The following is a 20,809-nucleotide window of genomic DNA, read 5'->3' as shown; positions in this document are numbered from 1 at the left end:
ATTATTTATCTGTAGCGGTGCCCACTATTTACTGGGGCTTTCCAAAACATAAGAAGATCTTTACTCTGAAGTAATCACAAACTGAATAATCAGTAGCTTACCAAAATTTAGAAGCTAACCATTGTCGCCAACCAGATCCATAGAGAATATTTGATGGCATGGCTCATAGTACATCAGTTAAGAATTGCTGATGAGAAGCCAACACAGTAAGTAAGAAAATTAATGGAAGGGCAAGCAGCGGAGCTTCTTGCAGTATTTCAGTGTTATAAAGCTCCATTTCTAAATTAGAAGATTGCGTGTTACCAGACTTTCAACTTGTTACCGATCCAAAAGGGAATGTTGCCCATTAAACACTATGGGACAGTGTCATCTTTGTGAGCAAACCACGTGATGAACTGCGCAGGAGAAAGCAGTGTTTTCTTTGGCAATTAAAAAATATGTATCTGTATGAACCTGCGCAGAAGCTGAAGTGTGAGAAAGGCAGGGGGAGACTGGTCAAAAGTAAAGGAGAATAACCAGAGTTAAGCCTCAGTGAAGATGGGGTGAGGGCTGCAATGCCTGACTTCTATGCCTTTACTTTTGGTAGTATTGTGGGGCTGAAGCTGCTTGTGCATGTGGGTAGACGTACTTAATGCAGTGAGATTGAGATCCTTAATCTGGCATTCCCAAGCAGCAACAGAATTTAATAATTTTGCGTCATATTTTCCTAGAAACTGATCAGTGCTTTGAATTGTAAGAAACAAATTCACAAAGAAAATGGAGCTGCAGAATGCTGTTGCTTAACCAATATTTTGTAATATACAGACTTTTACTTTTTTCAAGTAAAGAAGAGTTTAAAGCATCATGTGAGGCACATCTTCAGTTGGATTTGTTTTAGTCTTGCATAAAATGTTTCTGTGAATGAATGTGAGTTCTCTTCTTAAGACTTCTGTTGACTGGCAGAAACCATCTGTTTAGATGGGTTTATGCCTGTTTAATTGATAATCAGGAGTGAATCCTGTTGTTTAGCAAATCTGACTCGCCTGTTAGTAAACTCTATTCCCACATTGAAGTGTAGAGTACACAGAGAAACAAATTCCTGACCTGTAATAAAACTGACAACCTGTACCTTTTGCTATTATCTGTAAGTACAGCCTCTTTAATCATGGTCTAATTGAGGCTTTGATATTAGAAGGGAAGAGGAGACTGTTAGAGCCTGAAGGGACAGTTTATCTTAAAATGCCAAGAAAACTTCCAGGGCTCCCTAGCACACAGAGTAAAATGAGTTATGTTCACCTGTCGGGAAGGGAAATTCAGCAGTTCTGCTAGACTTTGCAGTTCAAATCATGAATCAGGACCCCAGTGCTAAGTATGGCTTAGGACTGATGAATGATTTATGAATGACTTCTGCTTTTCAGCTTCTGGAGGAATCTTCTTTTTAAGGTTTTTCTTATGGTCTGCCTACCACCTTTCTTTAAGGGAAATTTGCAAGTGTAACAGAATACCTTGATTATTAGAACTGAAAGTTTAGGGAAAAAACCTAAATGCTATAAAAGTAGGAATTTGATCATGAGAGTTAGTAGGAATGTGTGCCCAAGGCTTGGTTTTTGGTTGGGATTTTTTTTTTTTTTTGGATATGTCTGCATGTCTCTAAAGGGCGTGTATAGCAGAAAACTTACAGCTCTCTCACGTATGCCCTCTGTTCTCATCATGTTCCCAGACTGGTCCAGAGCTAACTGATGATAACTGCAGTAGTGCTTTCTACTGGAAGAAACTGCCACTCTCAAAGTCTTGTTCTTAGTGTTTTGAGGGCAGTAATCAAATTCAGAATTGAAAGCAGGGGAAAGACAAGTTTTCTTTCTGCAGTGGACATGCCCCAGGAGCTGTAGGTTGTGAGCTTTCAGGAATTTGAGCACAGTAGTGGCTGGTCATAGCTGTCTACTGGGTCCTGCTACTAAAGCAGTAACTTTCAGTGTAGTTTGCAGACTCCCAGGTTTCTGTTGTTAACTTTTGCAGATGGCCATTACCTTCTCTCCTAAAAAGCTAAAACCATGTAAAAGGCTGCAAAGTTTGTACAAGGGAGCCTGCACCTACCCAGAAAAATTTGTAGGAATCTGAAAAGGGGGGAAAGGATAAGAGGGTAGCTGGGTCAGTGGTTGAATAAAGTTGACCCAGAAAATTACCAGCTAATTGAGTGATCTATGGTCTGGTCCATGGTCAGTGCAGTTGTCCTGGAAATGCATCTGTATATAGAAGTATGCATGAGGAAATCCTTGCAGCTGTAAGCAAAATTCAAATGCTTCCCTGCATTATTTGTTTGAGGTAAGGCGTCCCTTACACCTGCATGCAAGCTACGTGGCAGGTTTTGCTCTGCCAGACTGGGAGCTGTGTAAGAAATCACACAGCTGCTTCTGCTTTTTCTGCTGCAATCACTAAGGTTTAGATTGCAGCTAAGCATTATTCTCGCAAGGCTTAATGTTGAAAGACAGGTATTTCAAACCACTACAGCGTAAGTACCAACATTCCTGTTTGAAATGGATTATGTTTGTGCATGTAAGAATTTTATTTATGGCTGTTGTCTGAAGTGTTGCACCTTATGCTCTGTCTTCACAAACATGGCTCATGTTTCAGGGCTGAAGCATGTATTTGTAAGGGTGAGGTGGTTTTGGTTGCCCATGGACAACACTGCTTGTGGCTTGGTTATATGGAAGTTTTTGTAAAACACAACTAGGATTTGAATTTAGAGATAGTAGCACTGTGCTAAATGAGTGATTCTGCCCCCAGAGTGCCTCTGTAGTTCAGATTAGGTGGAAAAAGGGGGCCTTAAAGCAGAGTAAGAGGGCCCAGGTGACAGTTAATGTAGAATAGCTATAACTTGCGCCTTCCCCAAGTAGACAAACCCTGAAGAAATTTACTCTTTAGCCATCAGGCCAACAGAGACTCTCTTTTCTTGGATTCCTCCTTATATCACAGTCTTTGCAAATATTTATTTTGGCTTTAAGTCCATGTCCCAGTGTAAAAGGACACTTTCTTATAGCTTAAATGGAACCAGTCATGATGCTGGCTTGTTTGCTAGTTTTGTATAGGCAATTTGGTATGAGAACTTTTCCTTATTGTGGTATGTTATTCTCTTTCTTTATTATCAGATTTTTTTCTTTAATTTTATTTTAAAGTCAGTGAGCACAGAGCAGAGTATTTTCTCTTGAAACCCTGGTAGACTTGATGAGCAGTTTTTCTACGTAATCCTCAAAGCTCTAGTACCACTTTTCCCTCGCCTTCATGATTGCGGTCCCAGCTTGGCCCACTGCATAATAAAAAGAAGCTCGAAGGATGCTGTGAGTTATATTGGCATGTGTGCTCCCTTGAGAGATAATGAGCTTCTTCATCCAAGTCCCAGGGTACCCTGACACCCATCTGCCAGGGAACTCCTCATCTGCCTAATGTGGGATTAGATACTGTATGAAGCACTTGCTTTTTCTTCCTTTTTAATACATTTTCTGAATACTAAATATCCTTTTCTACACCCACATAGCTTACCTCTTTCATGTTGTTTTATAATAAGTATCCATTATTAGCATAATAACTGCTCAAAGTGACATCTTACATTGTATTGTCAAAGATCCATGTATTAATATTTCCACAGTTCTGATGCTATGATACTCTGTAGTACTGTAATTTTACTAGAGATTATTATTTTTATGTCAAAGATCTGCCTATTCCATTTACATACCATACAGTGACACCAAAGCTACTGATAGTGGGCTGTTACGAAGCTTCTGTAAAGCAACGTGTCAAAAAAGTATGTAAAAGCATACCAAACCTTAGAGTGCTTTGATTGCTTCTTGAATTGCCTGAAAAAGGAGAATGAGGAAATTCATTCATGCAACATTTCCCTGTTGCTTATGTCTTTGTTTATCCTAAAATTGTTTAGGCCTGTCTTATAGCCTGTCTGCTAACCAATGTGAGTTGGCAAAGGCCAGTCTTAACTCTATTGTACTATATATCAAAAAGCCTTTGTATAAAGATTAACGGTGTTTGCTCCCTATTTGCTATTATTTCCCCCCACTGTTCAGTAAGTACCCCAAGCAGTTTGATAAGATGACAGAAAGGTTGTCTGGTTTCATTGTCGCTCCTCTCAGAAGCTCTTGTATCCTCTGGCGAAATGTTATCTTGTACTTTGTTACAGTAATAGTCCTCAGTGATTCAAAACAGGTATTCTTTTGTCTCCTACCCTAACAATGCACGTAGGGGAGACCGTTTGGTCTCTTTCACCAGCTCGCTGCTGTTAACAAAAGCAACACTGGATCAGAAGAAGGGCTGTCTTTACACCCAGTATCAATAGATCGCCCTCCTCCTCATGCATGATGATAAGCAGGGGGGGGGGGGGCCGCGAATGAGCAAAATCATCTTGACACTTTCGGTGCTCTGTAGGCTACAGGCTTCCCTCTCTGCCACAAGGCTTATTTCTGTGCGAGGCTAGAGAAGATAACAGCATATGCATGTGGTTACAAGGTATCCTTCTTGAAGTGCCCCAGTTCTAAGCCAGAGTCTATAAAATAATTTTAAAAATATTTACTTGAGGGTGATGATTTCCTTTGACAATAGTGTTTTTAGAAGGTTTGCGTGGGTAGAACTGCTAAATCCATACTCTGTTTACATATAAAATTTTGAATCTAGGAAAATATTTCATCAGGCCTTTCCTTTTTTACCATTCACAGCTTCTTGAAAATGATCTGACTGCCATACATTTTTCAATGTATAATGAATGCTGAATAAGTCAATAATGCTGGTTTAGCCCTCTGCTTCTTTTGAGGTGGCAGGGAGGAGGGTCTTGGGAGATGAGTTTGTGTTACAGAAATAACTTGCATTTAACAAACTCAGGAAACTCATTTCATCTTGAGGTAGAAAGAAGACCGAAGGATTGAAGTCACAGACGGGAGAGAAGAAAGAAGGAAATAGTGCCTGTTACACTCCACCACTGGAGATCCCAGTGACCTGGTCTGGACTGTGCTTGGCCTCAGCTCAGATCTTCTTCAGTTCGTGCAAAACCATCTCTCCCCCTGTTTTGGGAATGCTCTCACTGCAGACCTATAGGTTCTTCTGGGATGCTCTATTATCCTGAAGCTCTTCCATCATGAAAACAATAATGCTAATGATAGTAGAGCCAGAAAGAGGGGGAGAGTGACGTTAGAAGTTCTCTGATTTTGGCTTCCATGATTGTTCTGTATAAAGTGATGCAAGCTCTGGTAGAAATAGGGAGGAAAATTCTACCTCACAATAGCTTTTAATGTAATGATTAGGTCTGTCTCCTCAGAAATGAATGTCCTGGGTTAACGTTCCTTTCCTACCTAAGAGCAGCAATTTAAAATGAGGACTGTCCCTCTGTTGTAAATACTAGCATCTCATAAATATGTGATTACCACTGTAGAAATCATAACTTACAAAGACCATATTCCAGGGTCTTTCAGTATTTGAAGGGTTTGGGTTGTTTTACTGAACCATAGTTATTTGCCAAATATTACCTGAATTTCTCATGAGTGATATTAAGATCACAGTGACTCTAAAAGGCATGCAGTAAAATCAACGTCCTCATCCTCTAAACAGACTTTGACACAGCCCTGATTGCAGTCTTTGCTAAGAGAGAAGAATTTTGAAATGGTATTTTGGTGCACTGCAGCACCTACACAGTGGAGTTTGCCTTTCCATCCTCCGGTCTAGTTAAGGATGGTTCTTAGTTTAAGGACTACAAGATTCAGAGAAATGAAACCCTGAATACGAGAAAGGAGAATCAGTACATTCTGTAGTTATTGTAACGTATTTATTTGAGCTTGTTCAGTTAAATTATTTATGGCTTTAAATATTGTGCCATGATTTCCATCTGTATGGTGTTAATAATTTCAAAGAGTCAATGAAAAGTACAATATTTTCTGTACTTATTTCCATTCTGACTAATGAGACTTCTTGTGGTATTTAGCTATGCAACAACACACTGCAAGATAAGAAGAGACTGTGTTCATGAATATCTGGAGGGACCTCCCAGACAGGCAGTTTCTCTAATATGCCTGTTGGTTCTCTGGTTTCTCTGATGAGATTTTTGTTGTAATGTGCATTTATGATGAAAATGATAACTTCTGTACATCTGCAGTAACTCTAGCAAACTGCCCTGTTGAGAGTGGCTTGTTCCACAAATTTAAAAGGTAAATGAGCTCATTTATTTTTGATAGAATAAATAGGTGGTGTACTCTGTAAATCTCACAGTACCTGGCTGAACTGTTTCTTACAGAGGCACAACTCTCACTGATTTCTGCAGAAAGTTTGCTGGAACATCATGGACTAGGACCATGCACAGAAGTGTTCTTGTACTCACCTACTAGTGAATACTGACTCACCAATTAACTTCAAAGACAAACAAATGGACACCTTCACATTTTGCTTCTCAGCTCAATAATGAATTCAAAGGGGTAGGCTGGACCAGTTGTGGGTAGGATAGGACTGTGATGCTGATTTTATTTATTGAGACTATGTTGTGGTGTAACACAGCCAATTTATGTTTTGCCTTTAACATTCTGAAGTGGTTGGAAACAGTAGGTTACTGTGTTCTGTTGATGTAAGTCTGAGTGGCTTCAGGGAAAACTGCTTCCCCCTCTCTCATCTGTGTAGGTAACCGATTTATTTCTTTGGGATTCTGGACTTGGAATTGATCTTATGTGCTTTAAGCTCCTGTGAATCAGTGACAAACATGCTGATCTCTCAGTAACTCTGCATTTCTGATTTTCCGAAGTCTTTGCATTATGTGACCTCTCATTTTCCAGATCTTGAATATTGGTATCTGTTCTAAGAAGATCTCTAAGAGTAGCTCTGAAAGGAAGCTGAACTGCCCACAAAGTGAAGTTTTATAGGAATTTGGGGAAGTAGAAAAATATTAGTTCACTTTTCCCCTAAATGTTTATATCTCCATCTTTACTGTACTTGCTAACATAAAAAGGACATAGACCAGTTGGAACAAGTCCAAAGGAGGGCCACAAAGATGATTGGAGGGCTGGAGCACCTCTGCTGTGAAGACAGACTGAGACAGTTGGGGTTGTACAGCCTGCAGAGAAGGCTCTGGGGAGACCTTACAGGAGACTTGCAGTATCGAAAGGCGGCTTATAAGAAAGATGGAGACAGACTTTTTAGTAGGGCATGTAGTGATAGGACAAGGGGTAATGGTTTTAAACTACAAGAGGGTAGGCTTGGATTAGATATTAGAAAGAAATTCTTTACTGCAAGAGTGGTGAGGCACTGGAACAGGTTGCCCAGAGAAGCTGTGGATGCCCCATCCCTGGAAGTGTTCCAGGCCAGGCTGGATGGGGCTTTGAGCAACCTGGTCTAGTGAAAGGTGTCCCTGCCCATGGCAGGGGGGTTGGAACTGGGTGATCTTTAAGGTCCCTTCCAACCCAAACCATTCTATGGTTCTATGATTCTAAAATGAGGAGGAGGTAAAAAGGCTCTGCATGCTCTTTCCAAACAGTTTTGGGAAACACTGTAGTTGGTGTGCTGCTTAAGACTGTAACAGAACAAGCTAAAAAGCCGTGGAGATCAGCTTGTCCTAGGTTTACTGAAAGATACAGTTTAATGAGAATTTTTGCTTTAATAATAAATAAGGCTTTTCTTTTTCTCCTTGAGTCACAGACTAATCAAGTGGCATTTCCAATAGTACTGCTCCATTGGGCTTCTGATTAGTAGGAGCCTCAGTTAATGTGAAAGGATACGCTGCATCTTCAGATGCTCGACCACTGTGAAGTACAGAAGTACTATGTTTGTTTTCAGGCAGTGTTAATCACCTACGCTTTAAGGCCATTTGTGCATGGGTTAATGCAGCAAGAGCCAGGGTAGAATTGGATCATGAAAATACTGAGACCTAATTATCCATTTTTAATTCATGCCTTTTATTGACTGTCAGGGGACATTTTGTACACATAGAAGCAGCTAGGATCAGGACCTAAATGTGCTGGGGGACCACATTTGGGGTAGAGGGGAGAAGCCCTGTATGGAACAGTAAAAGAGGAATGGAACTAAATTTTCTTGTGAGACTGGTACTTAGAAAAAAGTGAGTAGTCTTGAAAGCTACCCCAAGTGAGTTGCTGCTGTCTGCCCCCCTCCTAGGCCCTCTGCAAGCATCAGAATTGTCACAGCCAGGTCCCAGCTGGCCCTGGGGAGTGTCTCTGAAAGGACACCATTACAGAGCTTTTTGAAAATGTTTAGCACATTTTTTTTCGACTAGCTTATTATATCTAACATATAATATAATTATATTTTATTTTATTAAAGCAAATTTTATTTTAAGAAGAAATACTATGCAAGAAAGGCTGTAAAACCAGATCTTTTCAGCTGTTCTTCCAGATTTTTCCCTATCTCATTAGCTCCGCATGATTCTTATGCAAAATTTTAGGGGGAAAAAAACCCCAACTCATTAAGTTAGCTCACTGCCTTTCCCCTTGTGGTTTAGAGACATCTTTTTTTTTTCCTTATTTTTTTCTTTTTTTAGTATTTTATTCACAATCTGCTGAGTGACCATGTCTCTGTCCTGCTTTAGTTTGGGCTGAAGGAAGCTGGAGCAGGATGACTATCAACACTATGCTTGCTCACACCTAAACATGTTATTTGCTGGGAGGTATATGTTGAAAACTGGGAAGGCAGGAGATGGAAACTGGAAAGCACTGGACTCTCTCTAGTAAGTTCCCATGCTCTTCTCAGCAAACCTGAGGACTGCGCCCAGCCTCACCTAATGCTGTTTGCCTTGGAACACGGCTGTAGCAGGTTTCACAGTCTTAGATGCCAGCTCATGACAGTAGACAGCTCTTTACTCCAGCCATAATGCAAGCCCCTTTTTTTTTCTGTCTACTGTTTAATAGTCAGTACATCTTCCATATGTGCCCCACCTTGCAGGTGTTCTCAATTTTGCACAATCCTTTTACTTGACCTGCTCTATATTCTGAACCTTTTTCCTCCTCTGGTAAATATTAGTCATATTGAATTTGGGGCAAACCTGTTGTCTCGGTGCTGTCTGTATCTCAGGATCAAATCCTGAGCTTGCTGCTTTTAGAATGGTCATCCAAGAGGTGAAGACAATTTTCTGTTTCAGGGGTTTAATTTCTGCGCCCCCCCCCCCTCCCCCCCCATTTCCTTGGCGTGTTGGTGATCTTGAATAACTTGTAGGTTTGTAAAACTGTTGTTGCAACGTGGATAATTTGCTGCAGTAACCTCAGCTGCTGGCTAATAGATGTAAAAGGGGTGCTTTTTAAACCCAGTGGAAATCTTTGGAGTGGTTGTGGCAGCCAGCAGACACAACGCAAACACAAATTCCTGTAATCTCAACAGTCAGCAGTACTGAATCACTTCCAGCAATCTCTTGTAAGTGTAGCACTGTGTGTTTCAGGGGTGGGAGTATCTACAACCCCACAAATCTTCATGGTGCTGGGCACTGCTGAGTAGCCTGGCATCACGTAAGCAAGGACCCCGGCCCCTCAGTCCCAAGGGAGCCAGAAGAAGGTCTCTGCCTTGACTGCTGCTGCTCAGTGTGTCCTTAGCAGAAAGGGAGAGGAAATGGAGAGTCCTGAGACTGGAAGAAGTAATCCCAGCATTAGGGTCACGACAGAGAGTTCAGACAAGGAGCCTGATCTTGTTGACCTGGACTTCTGTAATGATCCGTGAGAGTGGAGTGCACCTGTTTCATGCCCGTGCTGCTGTAAAACAGCGCAGGCACTGACCAGGAATACTCTGTGTCTTTCCACTGGCAGTTTTTTTTCTATGCATTTTACAGAGGTATATGTGACTGCAAAGCAATGGAAAAAATTGACTTTACTATATATCATTGTGAATGTCTCCTGTTTCTGCTCAGGTCACAGAAGGGAGAAGAAGGAGAGGATTTTAAATGTGGATTTATTTTTTTTCCAGAGAGCCTAAAAGGTCAATGATCGTACTGTTTATATTTAGCCTAAGAAAACTTCTCACACTCTTACTAGTTATTTTAAAAACCTTTCTGATTTTGAGTACCAACCGGTAGACAACTTGCAGCTACTTTTAATAGTTGCTTTATTATAAGTTGTCCTTGTTTGGAAACTGAAAGCCACGTGTTTCAGGGTGATTTCTGTATGAACTTCTGGCTAGCATAAACACAGGTTCAGTTGTTAAACTAGTGTTCAGTATATTGAAGAATTCAGTCAGTAAACCCTTTACCTCAATTAATATGTACTCAACATTTTCATTTTCTGTTACTTGTTATATGGAGATGTCAGGGGTTTCAAGACAGCCAGGTACTAATAGCTGGATACTCGTGTTTAAGGCTTGACAGAGTGGAAGGAAATCTGGGTGATTTCTGCATAGTGATTTAGTAGTATTGCATGTAATGGTAGAGAGATTTTCCTCTTGATAGTTCTGAACTTCCATTTGGAAAGTGGGAATCAGCAAGTACTATCTTCTAGTCTTGTCTTCGGTGGATTTTTGCACGTTGAAGGTACACCCTTAGATGTTGCTGTAGTTGAGCTGGGGTTGCTGCACACTTCTGAGAAGTAGGCTACTTGTTCCTCATTTAAAAAAATGGAGGAAGAAGAACTTGTGTATAATGGTGGTTTCAGGAAAAGATTTGTAATATTTCAGGTAACCTCACTGCTGTTTATATTCCTCAAACCCTAGGAGAGAATTAGCAGGTACTCCTTGACTCTCCTTCTGCAGAGGGTCAGGTGCTGACTCGCCAAACCCCTCTGCCCTAGCTTTCCAGTAGTGCTCCCAGGCATCAGTTTCATGCTCCATGTGTGTCAGTACCAATCCAAGGAAAACGGTTTGTCCTTGTGGCAGAAAGCGTTCTTAAGAGGCTCTTCACCACATAGGCCTTCACGCTTTTGTTTTGACAGTATCTCTTCTCACACTGTCATTTTCTCAAGTCCTTCTTGGCTTCAAGACTCTTATGTAAGGAGTGCGGAACTGAAGTAAATGTGGAGGGCCAAACTGGTCCTGACTTGATCAGTCACAGAAACACATAGTCTTGCAAGGAAGGCTTGTTTGAGAATGGCCGCCTTTGCTTCCCTGGGTGAATAACTGATGCATCTTTCTCCAAGAGGGATACAAGGTTTTCTGAGTGTGTCCACACCCCCTTTTGTAAACATGCTGTCTGGCAGTGCTGTGTCGGAGCAAGGAAAGGCCCCTGGCATATCATTTCCTATGGTGAAGTGTCCTGGATACAGAGAAGCAGGAAGAGAGATTATTTTACAAAGGTACAAGCTATTCTGACCCTCTTGGGGCTGGGTGACTTCCCACTGCACTTTCCTCGGGGCTGTGGTGAAATGCCATAGTCTAGCCCACATGCTTTTACTTGGAAATCTGAACCTCCAGGCATGAATAACTTACTGGAATTAATCTTCAACTGTTGTCATCCAGTATTCAAATATTAATGTGGTTGATCAGAGTGAGGCAGTGCAACCATGGTGGTCTTGCAAAATAGCACATCGCACAAGTGACATTTCCTAACATGAGTCAATGTTAGTTCTTCTGTAGAAGATACTCCAACATTTTCTTCAAACTACGAGGCTAAATGGCTTGTGCTGGCTCAAACCCTGCGCAACAAACAGCACATCTGTGCTGAATGGCAAATACCAAGCAGCAGCATCTGAAGGGGGAAGGAGGACTAGTGGAAACACAAGAAGATTCCCTGGAAGTGATCAAACTTCTGAGATGCTACAGGTTTAGCAAGAACCGTCTTCCCCTTTGTTAGCCATGCAACCAGTGTAGCACTGGGAAGTAAATAGCACCAGGATCTGAATGAAGTGATCCTTCTAGGAAACAAATCATCTGGTAGTTCTCAGACTGACAGGTGGGGCAGGGTCACTTTCAGAGGTGCCAGATTTACTTTGTGCTTTGAACTGGAAGGTTTTGTGCAAATTCATGAACTATGACAGTGATCAAGATCTTTTTCAACCCTTTTACTGAAGAGCAAGTGTTAAAATGAATCAAATAACCTTGGATCTGGGCTTTTTGTTCCCGTACAGGTGGCTTGTGCTGCAGGAGGCTGTGTCTTCTCTTCCAACTCACCTCCTGGGTTGCCTGGGGACCTGGAGCAAATACTTTTCTCTCCAGGGGCTCTGTTTTTCTCATCTGTAATGATGCTTACAGATTTTATTTACCAAAATTGTCTTAAGTAACTGATGGAAAGTGCCCTGCAAAACTTGAAATCACTATGTTTTAAATAAATTCATGAACAAATCCCAGAACAGTGCTGGCTGTGCTGTTCATGAGAAGGAATGCTATCCTCAGTCAATGAGGCTGTTCAGATCAGCTTTTACCTTAGTGTGCAAGTGATCATCTTGTATTAGGATGTTAGATTTAAAAACCTCTTCGTGGGGAAGGAGGCTGTACTCTTAAATATGGCCATAACTATTTCTCAAACATGTAAAATAACCCTTTTTTTGCTCCTCCGCAGTGCAAGGACTTTATGCAAAAAACAACACTCAGATTTCCCAGCAAGTGAAAGACAACATAGTTTCCTAACTCTCTTTGAGCTTCAAGGGAAGGTAGATGAGTATGGGGTGAAGTACCATAGAGATGAGTCCAGCTGTAGGTAACCGAATGTACTTTCATAAAATAAACCTAATGAATGGAGCAGGGAGAGGTACAAGGGAAGAAGTTGCTCCCTGCCAGCTCACTTTTTAAAAAAAGCAAATTAATGATATAGTGTGAAACATGTACCTCTGTAAATCATTGGACAGATGACAGCTCTTCTTGTCCACCATACCAAGCAGGGCCACTTGGGCTAGTGGAGTAACTGGTGGCCACCAAGCATCTTCCCCAGAGGCTGGCATGAAGGAGCATCAATCAGCTTTATGATTCACTTCACAGATATGTGACACAAATCTCAATTTTTGGCTCAGCCACACAAAGCCCCCGATCATGGGTTTTCTGATCTGTCTCTGCTTTGACTTTGATATTTTCTGCCATGTTGGTTTGTTCCCACTGAACCTCAGGCCTGAGCTCCTTTCCAAAGATACCTCAGCCAATTGGTACCCCTTGGACATAGACTCAGCATTTCTTCTGCATCCAAGATCATCAGAGCTGTGAGTCTTGCCCACTTTTCCACACCATATTGACTCCTTGCCATGGTTTTCTTTGCCAAATTTCAGTGCCAGATTTGTGAATGATCTCGGTCTCCTTGACTTTCAGATCCCATTTCTCATCCATTCCTATTTCAGCCTATCCAGGCTGGTCATTAGGAGCTTAGGGAGACATTTCCCCACCTACATACTTGTCCCCCTCTATTTCTCCCTAAACTTTGCAAGCGCAACACTTTTATCCCTACTACGTTTGGTTCTGAAAACTCTCTTCCATGTTCTGTGGACCAAACAGGGGATGTTGGCAGGGGAAAAACTGATGGGGGAAGATGTTATCATGCTTTTGTTTCAGAGGTCTGGATCCGGGAGCACACTGGAATTGCCGTTCCAAGGAAGGTCCTGCTCAGCCCCAGACTGGAACGGACGTGCTGGGTTGGAAGCCTTGAGGGAATGGCTGAAATTGCCAAAGCAGCTCATTGGCTAAAACAGCTAAAAATTGAATACATCTTTATTGATGGTTTTTGAACTGTTTGAACTGGAGTCTTTCTTTTCTGTTCTGTTTGAGGACTTACACCTTGTCCAAATTCAGGTAGGTTTTTGTTTAGACACATTCCTGACACAAAGGGTAAATTTTTGATATGTCGTATTTATTGTCAGACCCAAAGCAGGGAGATAGTGGGGAGCCTTTCCTGGAAAAGAGCTTTTCCCCTCCACACCTTTCCCTGTAACCTCTTTCTCAAAACTGCCTACGATATTATGTCTAGAAACCTTTTCCTCCACTCCAAATCAGGCTGCAGCACATACTCAATGCATTTCCACTCCAGATTCCCACTCCAGGGGAGTCAAAGTTTTGCGGAGTTATTGGCAACGGAAAATGAAATTTTATGTGGGGAAGTATCAAGTAACCTTGGTAACAAGCAGAGCTGTGCCCCATGGTACTACAAGCTGACACACCCCACCTCCCGCCTGTGCCTTTTCTTGCGGCTTTATTTAGCTCAATGTTTCTTATGATTGAGCCAGTTCCTGTTCGCAGCTGAAGTCAGTGACAAACTTCTTGCTGGCTTTGGGGCCAGAGAGTTCATTGCTTGATAAAATGGGAGGACACTCAAGGGAGCGCTCAGAGGGTCACAGAGCCCAGCTGGCTGAGGCCACCGCAGGATGTTGTGCTGCTGAAAAATACAGAACAGAGTTGGATGTGCCATTCTGTTTTGTTTTAACTTTATAAACATCAGTCCATTTTAAATAATCTGCCTTTTTTTTTTTTTTTTTTTCCTTTCTTTGTAAAGAGAACTATTGCTGGAGGTGTTTTAAGCAGGAAGAAGATAAGTTGTTTGATGCTGCATGTGGCACAAAGCTTGGGGTAATGAAGGAATGGGTATGTTTCGGGTCAGTGTGAGTTCAGGCAGTGAGGTCTAAATAGCTGCTGGAATGGCACAATTTATCACTGTGTGAGAGAGGAGGTTTTGGTCGCTAGACCAGTTTGTCTGTGATCTGTGTACCTTTTGAAATCACTGCTTTATTTACCTTAGCAGAATAGGGGGTTAGATATAAACTTAAATATATTTTTTAGCACATTGAGAGTTTGGGAGTGTCCAGATACTATGATAATATTATCTCAAAGTATGAAGGTGTGGAAACACTGTAAAACAAAGCAAAATACCTGAGACTGAAGTAATTCCTTTGTGTAATTCTTATACTTGTTACTGACTCTTTCCTTGTAGTGTTGGAGTGGGATAGAACCATATGGCATTCTTTCCTTGGGGCAAAACTCTTTTTTTTTTTTAAGCTAATGTGAATTATCCTGCATTTGCCACAGGCCAAAAAAAATACTTGTGGCCGGTTGATGTGAATCAACAGATGTGCAACAACTGATACGCAAGTCTAAGCCCTTACTACAGTCTCATGGTGTCATATCGCTGGCTATTGGCAATGGGCTCATATGTAGGTTATGGATTAAAACAGTTAAAGACTATAATTCATTGAATGTACAAAAATATGGTGAGTTGGTATACTTCGAGATACAGTGCTTTTTGATAGATTTAACTTCTATGTAACTACATATGTAAAGAAAAAAGGGGGGAAAGTATAGCTATTGACATTAGACTTCTTTTTGATCATGGCTTGTGCCACATAAAGTCATCACAAGGTAAAATTTAAGTTCTTTCCCTATCACATTTAATAGGAGAGAAATTAAAAATAGAGGCCAGAGGGGACGGGACAACTGATTAACACAGCAGAATAAAGGAGCATTTAAACCTATAGAATAGTTAACAGGAGATAATATGCTTGCATGAACAGTGAGGAAACAGGAGTGGTGCAGGGCAGAAGGTAGGAGTTAAGAGTTGCATGGCTGCAGAGACAGTTGATTATGAAGAAAAGCTGTCATTGGCAGTGATTCTGGGGTTTGGTCTTGTCTTTAAAATGCATTTTCAAAATAAGCTTTTAGCAATGTCACAGGATTATCTTACTGCTGTCATTTGTGTGCAGTATTCAGCTGCAGCTTTCCATATGTGCTGGAACTGGGATGGCACATGGGAGATTCCTGCAGCATTCAAGATGAGAGGAGACTAGAGGCTTAAATGACTACTATGGCTGAGAAGAAGGAAAATTTATCAACACGTTTGGGAAGTATTCCAGGTGGGGAGAAAACTCTTCCCTCTGTGTCAGTATCTGCCCTATATCTAACCAGATCTGACTCAAAGGCTTGAGGCTGGAAGAGGGGAGGGGTTATGCTGATATATGTAACTGTGGGTGCTTCTTTGAGAATTTTCTGGAAAGGGTATGCTAGTTTTATTTGGTAAAAAAGACATGAGTAAGAAGGGAGGAACCCTGCAACAGAGAATTTTTCAAAAGGTCCGTAATTTTGATTACTGAGTGCCTCCCCTGAAATCCTACCAGGAGCAATATTTTGTATTGGATAATGAAGTGTGTCAAAGTTTTTAGGGGAGAAAAGATATTCTTATGCTACTGTGAAAGGTAAATCAGTAAAACTACACTATATAGCAGAATTTCTAAGTTAAATCAATAAACCTACACACTAAAGTAGTGCTTTGTAAGCTAAAACTGCTCTACACATCATACTAATCCTTTGAGAGTGTAGAGAGTTTAGGAGATTGGTTATACCATCTGCAATATCAGTAAAATACAGTATTAGGTTATATATGCCTACTAAGGCAGGCGTCAGTAAATAAGTATGTGATATTAAAAATTTCACACTTCTGAGTTGTTCTTTGATAGTGGAATGTGTGTATTGGTATGTTGCATTTACCTTCCTGTGTATGTGATCTGAGTGAAAATCAGTCCTTTGGTAGACCTAACAGGCCACTTTAAGCATTTACCGGTGTGTGGATGAACCTCTAAGATTAACACTGTAATAGGAACGGAGTTGGAGGGCTGACATTAGTTTTCAGAGGTCTCCAGGGTGACTTATCTGCAGCTAGAGAGGCTGCATTTGCCATTAATTTTTAAACAGTGAACGAGCTGGGCTGAATCCACTCCCTGCTACCTGCTGCACTACATCCTAGGGAAGCCATGTGTGCTGCAGGAGGTGCAGTCCTGGCCAGGCTGGCAGGGGGTCGACTACTCTCTTCTCACAGAGTTTATGTCCTTGAAAAGGGAAGATTGGGGTTTCTGCTAGGTGCCCTGGGGAAATCTAGAGAGGGTGTGTGTAATGAATAAGTGCATCCTTTAACACTGGTGTTGACTGGTCACTGGAGTAGTCTCTCAGGAAGAGAAAGGACCAGCTACTTCTGTGCTGTAAGGCTGCAGTGGGCAGAGCTCTGCTGGAGAAGGCAGAATCAGAATCTTACCAATACCTGTTTTCTTGAAGTGTTACTTTTTTGACTCTGTTGTTTAGGAGGAATCATTTACTGCTTTTGGTGCAGTGCCTTGGTAAAGGGCCATGCAGGGCCTGAGCAGACACCTTTCCATCCACAGCACTGCACTGCGAGGACCGTACAACCACGTCAGGGCTGGTGTGTGCCAGGGGCCCGTGCTGAACATGGTTGAGGTCCTGTTCCTAAAGAAGCTCCAGGCAGTAGCACAGTCATAGCCCCATTGGTTGTACTGGCAATCCTGGAGTTGTGCTTGGCTGAGGCTGGATTGCTGTCTGAAATTTGCAGTTCTTTTGGTTTTGTACTTTGCCATACCTGTGCATTTTGTTTGCTGATTCAGGCTAGCCAGCTTTATCCAAATTGAATTAAAATTCTCATATTGGGTTTCTGTAGTTAAAGTGCATGCATGCAGTAAGAATTGCCTCCTTTATTATTCTCAGTGGTACTCACCAGCTCTAGTCCCTGAAGGGTTATTGGCATTATATTCAAGCCAATTGTTTTTATTTGGAAGATTATACTTACTCATCGACTGTAATATGAAGTAACGAGGGTTGATGTTTTTCTCTAGCCTACATTTGCTGAGCTAGATCTGGGAACAAATGCGTCACATTCCGTTTTATTTGGTGGGCCTCAGAGTCTAAATTGGGACTTTTGAGCTGCTCTTGAACACTGGGAAACCATATGTGGCATTACGTTGCTTGAATGACATGCAAAACCAGAGGGTTTGTGTAAACATGTCATTGAAAATATAGCTCAGTCAATTAAGAACATGCACCATTGTTCAACCTCTGCATGTGTACAAGAAGGCTGAGAATGGGAGAGAAGAGCTACAGCTTTTCTAAAATGAGAACAGGAAAAAAGTCTTTCCAGATGGACTCTACAGGACAGATCTGCAGAACTGGTGTCTCCTACTACATACCTTGGCTTAATGGCCCTGGAAGTAATGGGGCATTTGCAGCCCATAACTGCTGGTAATCCCAATGGACTGGAAGGTGCCCTCCAATTTAGCAGTTCACTGTGATTAAAGAAAGCATGGTAAGAAAAGCTGTCTTCAAAGGCAAGGAACACGTTCCCCACAGAGGGGATAGCTCCTGTGGTTTGGCAGAAGTTGTTCCAGGGGGTAGATAATGTGCTGTTACTTTGAGAAGAACCTAAAAGCCTGGTATGTGAAGGGTAAGAGTTGCTTTAAAGAAGGATTGGACAGTAGCAGAGATTTTTTGAGCATCAGAATGTTTGTGCTTTTGTTATAATAAAATAAACAATTTTCTAAAGTTTTGGGGTTTTTTTAAATGTATGCCTCTTCAAAAACTTTTTATGAAATCGAGCTGCCATGGGATAGGGGGCAAGGTCCTTACATGGATTAATAATAATTTCAGTTTAGGAAATAAAGGTCAGGGAAAAAGTGGCTTGCTTTTAGAAAAGGGATGGAGCAACCAGTGATGTCTCTCTAGTGAGTCTGGTGCTCTTCAGCATAGTCCTGAACGAGATGGAGAATAAGACAACAAATCCTTGTGATGATACTAAGTCAGGCAGTATAGCTGAGGTGAGGATGTACTAGAGGACCACAGAGTGACTGAAGGGCAATCTGGCAGTTGAAATTCAATGTTGATAAATATAAAATAGTGCAGAGGAGGAGAAACAATTCTAAATCAAAATACACAGCAATGGAATCTAAATTATCTCTCGGGAATAAACCTTGGGTTATAATAATTGTATGAAAAAGCCTGCTGAATGTGCAGTAGGAATGAGAAAAGAAAAAACCACCCTGAATACTAGGAATTATTGGTAAAGGAATAGTGAACGAAAAGGAAGATCTTTATAGTGTAGTATAAATGCATGGCACACTTGAATATTGCATCCTTGCTCCCTCATTTGAGAAAGGATGCAAGAGAAGGGGAGGAGGTAGGGGAAATACTGATAAAAGATGTGGAGTGACTCCCATATGGAAAACCACTGAACACTTGGGATTTTTCAACCTTCTCTCTGAGCAGGAGGAAAACAAAGGTCTGTCGACTCTCAAGTGGCATGGAGAAAGCAAATAGAAAATGACTATTCACTCTCCCATACTGTGGAAGCCAAGCAGCCTCAAGTGAATGGTTAGGTGACAATTTTAAAACTACCAAAAAGGACTTCCTATAGCTGTCAACTTGCCGTGGGATATTGTAGATGCCAAAAGTTCCCATGCTGACAGTGGCGTTTGGACATACCACTTAAAGAAAACTCTTCCAGGGGCTGTTGTCCGCAGAAATGCAGTTTTGGTTCAGGGAATCGCCTTGTTAGAGATTGCCAAGGGCTGGGGAGGCCCAGGGGTTGGGAGGCTGGATCTGAGGGGTGTGCTGCGGTTTGCACTTGCCTGAGGAGGAAAAAGTGTAAGTTGTGAGCTTGATAGAATGCTTGACTTCCTCAGTCTCTGAGCCAATCCTATCTGACTATTCCCATGTAATTACACCTACCTTGTTCCAGGGTGTTGTTTAAACACATGACAAAAGAAGCTCCTGCCCCTAAAAACCCATTTGAGCTTTTGTGGAAGGATTTATGTGAGTGTCCTTGCAGAAGAAAGAGGCAGAAAAATTTAGAAAAAGAAAAGGCTGAGATGAACAAAAATGTATATTGGGTGAAATCCTGATTTGCAAGGATCTTTTAATACTTTTGGAGGGTCTTTTTGTCTTAATAGTTATACAGAGTATGTTAGTATATCACCCACATGTGAATAACAGTGATGTTGACATCTGACTATAATCTTTTCAGAGAGACTGAAATGCAGCTGACATGAATAAAATCTACATATTGAAACACATGATTTCCTTTTCTTTGAGGGTATTGTAATGTGTGCAGTGTATGTGCTAAATACGTTGCTTTCTAGTTGGCTCTCCAAATAATGTTGGATTGCAACAGACTGCTCTCTGTCACACCTGATGATTAAACCTGTCTCACCCACGCCATGGGGAAGTACTGGTGCATTGAGCCTTCTTAGAATCAAGCTTTAGGTTGTCCTCATATTTCAAATCTCCTGTGCACATTTTTTAATATGGCCTCTAACTCAAGAGATACAAGCACAAATGGATTCCAGGCAACAATTAATCAGATAAGTATTTATTTATTTAACTCAACCTATAGAATTATGCTGGCAATAGTTTTTCAGAGTTAAACTTTCATTGAGCAAAAGATTGTCTTTTAAAGACTCTTTTCTCTTTTTTAGGCATCTGCACTGAAACATTCTGGATTTCATTGGGCATGGTAAGAAATTCCCTCTTAATTACAGAAGAGAGTCAGTTAAGAGCTGTCTGTTTTGTTTACCTCCTGATATGTTCGAAGTGGAAGTACAGCTGTGGAAACTAGATGCATTTGATTTATGTTGTACATTTTAAAACAGGAGGGAAAGACATAACTAAAGCAAACATACATTGCAACCATGTGGGACAGTGTTTACTACCACAATACCAAGGAATTGGTTAGAGCTGGCTGTAAGCTGGGGCTGAGGGCCCATCAGAAATTGTGGAACATCTGTCTGCATGATGGAGAGAAAAATTTTTTAAACTATATGTAATAAACACCTTTTAAATGGTCTTAGTGAGCATACAGTTGCATACTTGATACTGTAAAGACTGCCTAGCAGACCCACGGTTACCAGGCTGTGGGCAGGAAACAACACAAAGCCAGGCAACTGGGGAGGATACACTGTGCTGTGAGGGGAAAAGCTTGTAATATAAATGTTGCTGAAATATGAAGTAGTTCAATCTCATTGAGATGAAGGCTTTAGTCTTGCTGGCACAGCTGTGTCAGGAAGGGATTTATTATATTGTTGTCATCATTGCTATGCTAGCAAAAGCCCTAGTATATATGAAGTTACACCAGGGGAAAGAAAAGGATTTTTTTTCTTGGGCAACTTAATTTGTTCATGGAAATGTTGTAAAACTG

General features: G+C 41.3%; 1 protein-coding gene across 5 annotated transcripts in view; it reads left to right on the top strand.

Annotated features, from left to right (window-relative positions):
* The window catches only part of LOC308063196 (uncharacterized protein), a 251,665-nt gene that overhangs the window by 21,621 nt on the left and 209,235 nt on the right, over positions 1–20,809 (top strand). For 2 of the 5 annotated variants that reach the window (XR_013927872.1, XR_013927873.1), the window contains exon 2: positions 20,091–20,128. The exons of the other annotated variants lie outside the window; for them this stretch is intronic. The gene's annotated coding sequence lies outside the window, so the exon portion shown is untranslated. The remainder of the gene's footprint in view (positions 1–20,090; positions 20,129–20,809) is intronic. 5 annotated transcript variants of the gene reach the window in all.

This window comes from Falco punctatus, assembly GCF_963210335.1.
Source record: "Falco punctatus genome assembly, chromosome: 4".
NCBI lineage: Eukaryota > Metazoa > Chordata > Aves > Falconiformes > Falconidae > Falco > Falco punctatus.
Note: the sequence above shows the minus strand (reverse complement) of the source record. Positions and strands in the feature narration are given on the sequence as shown.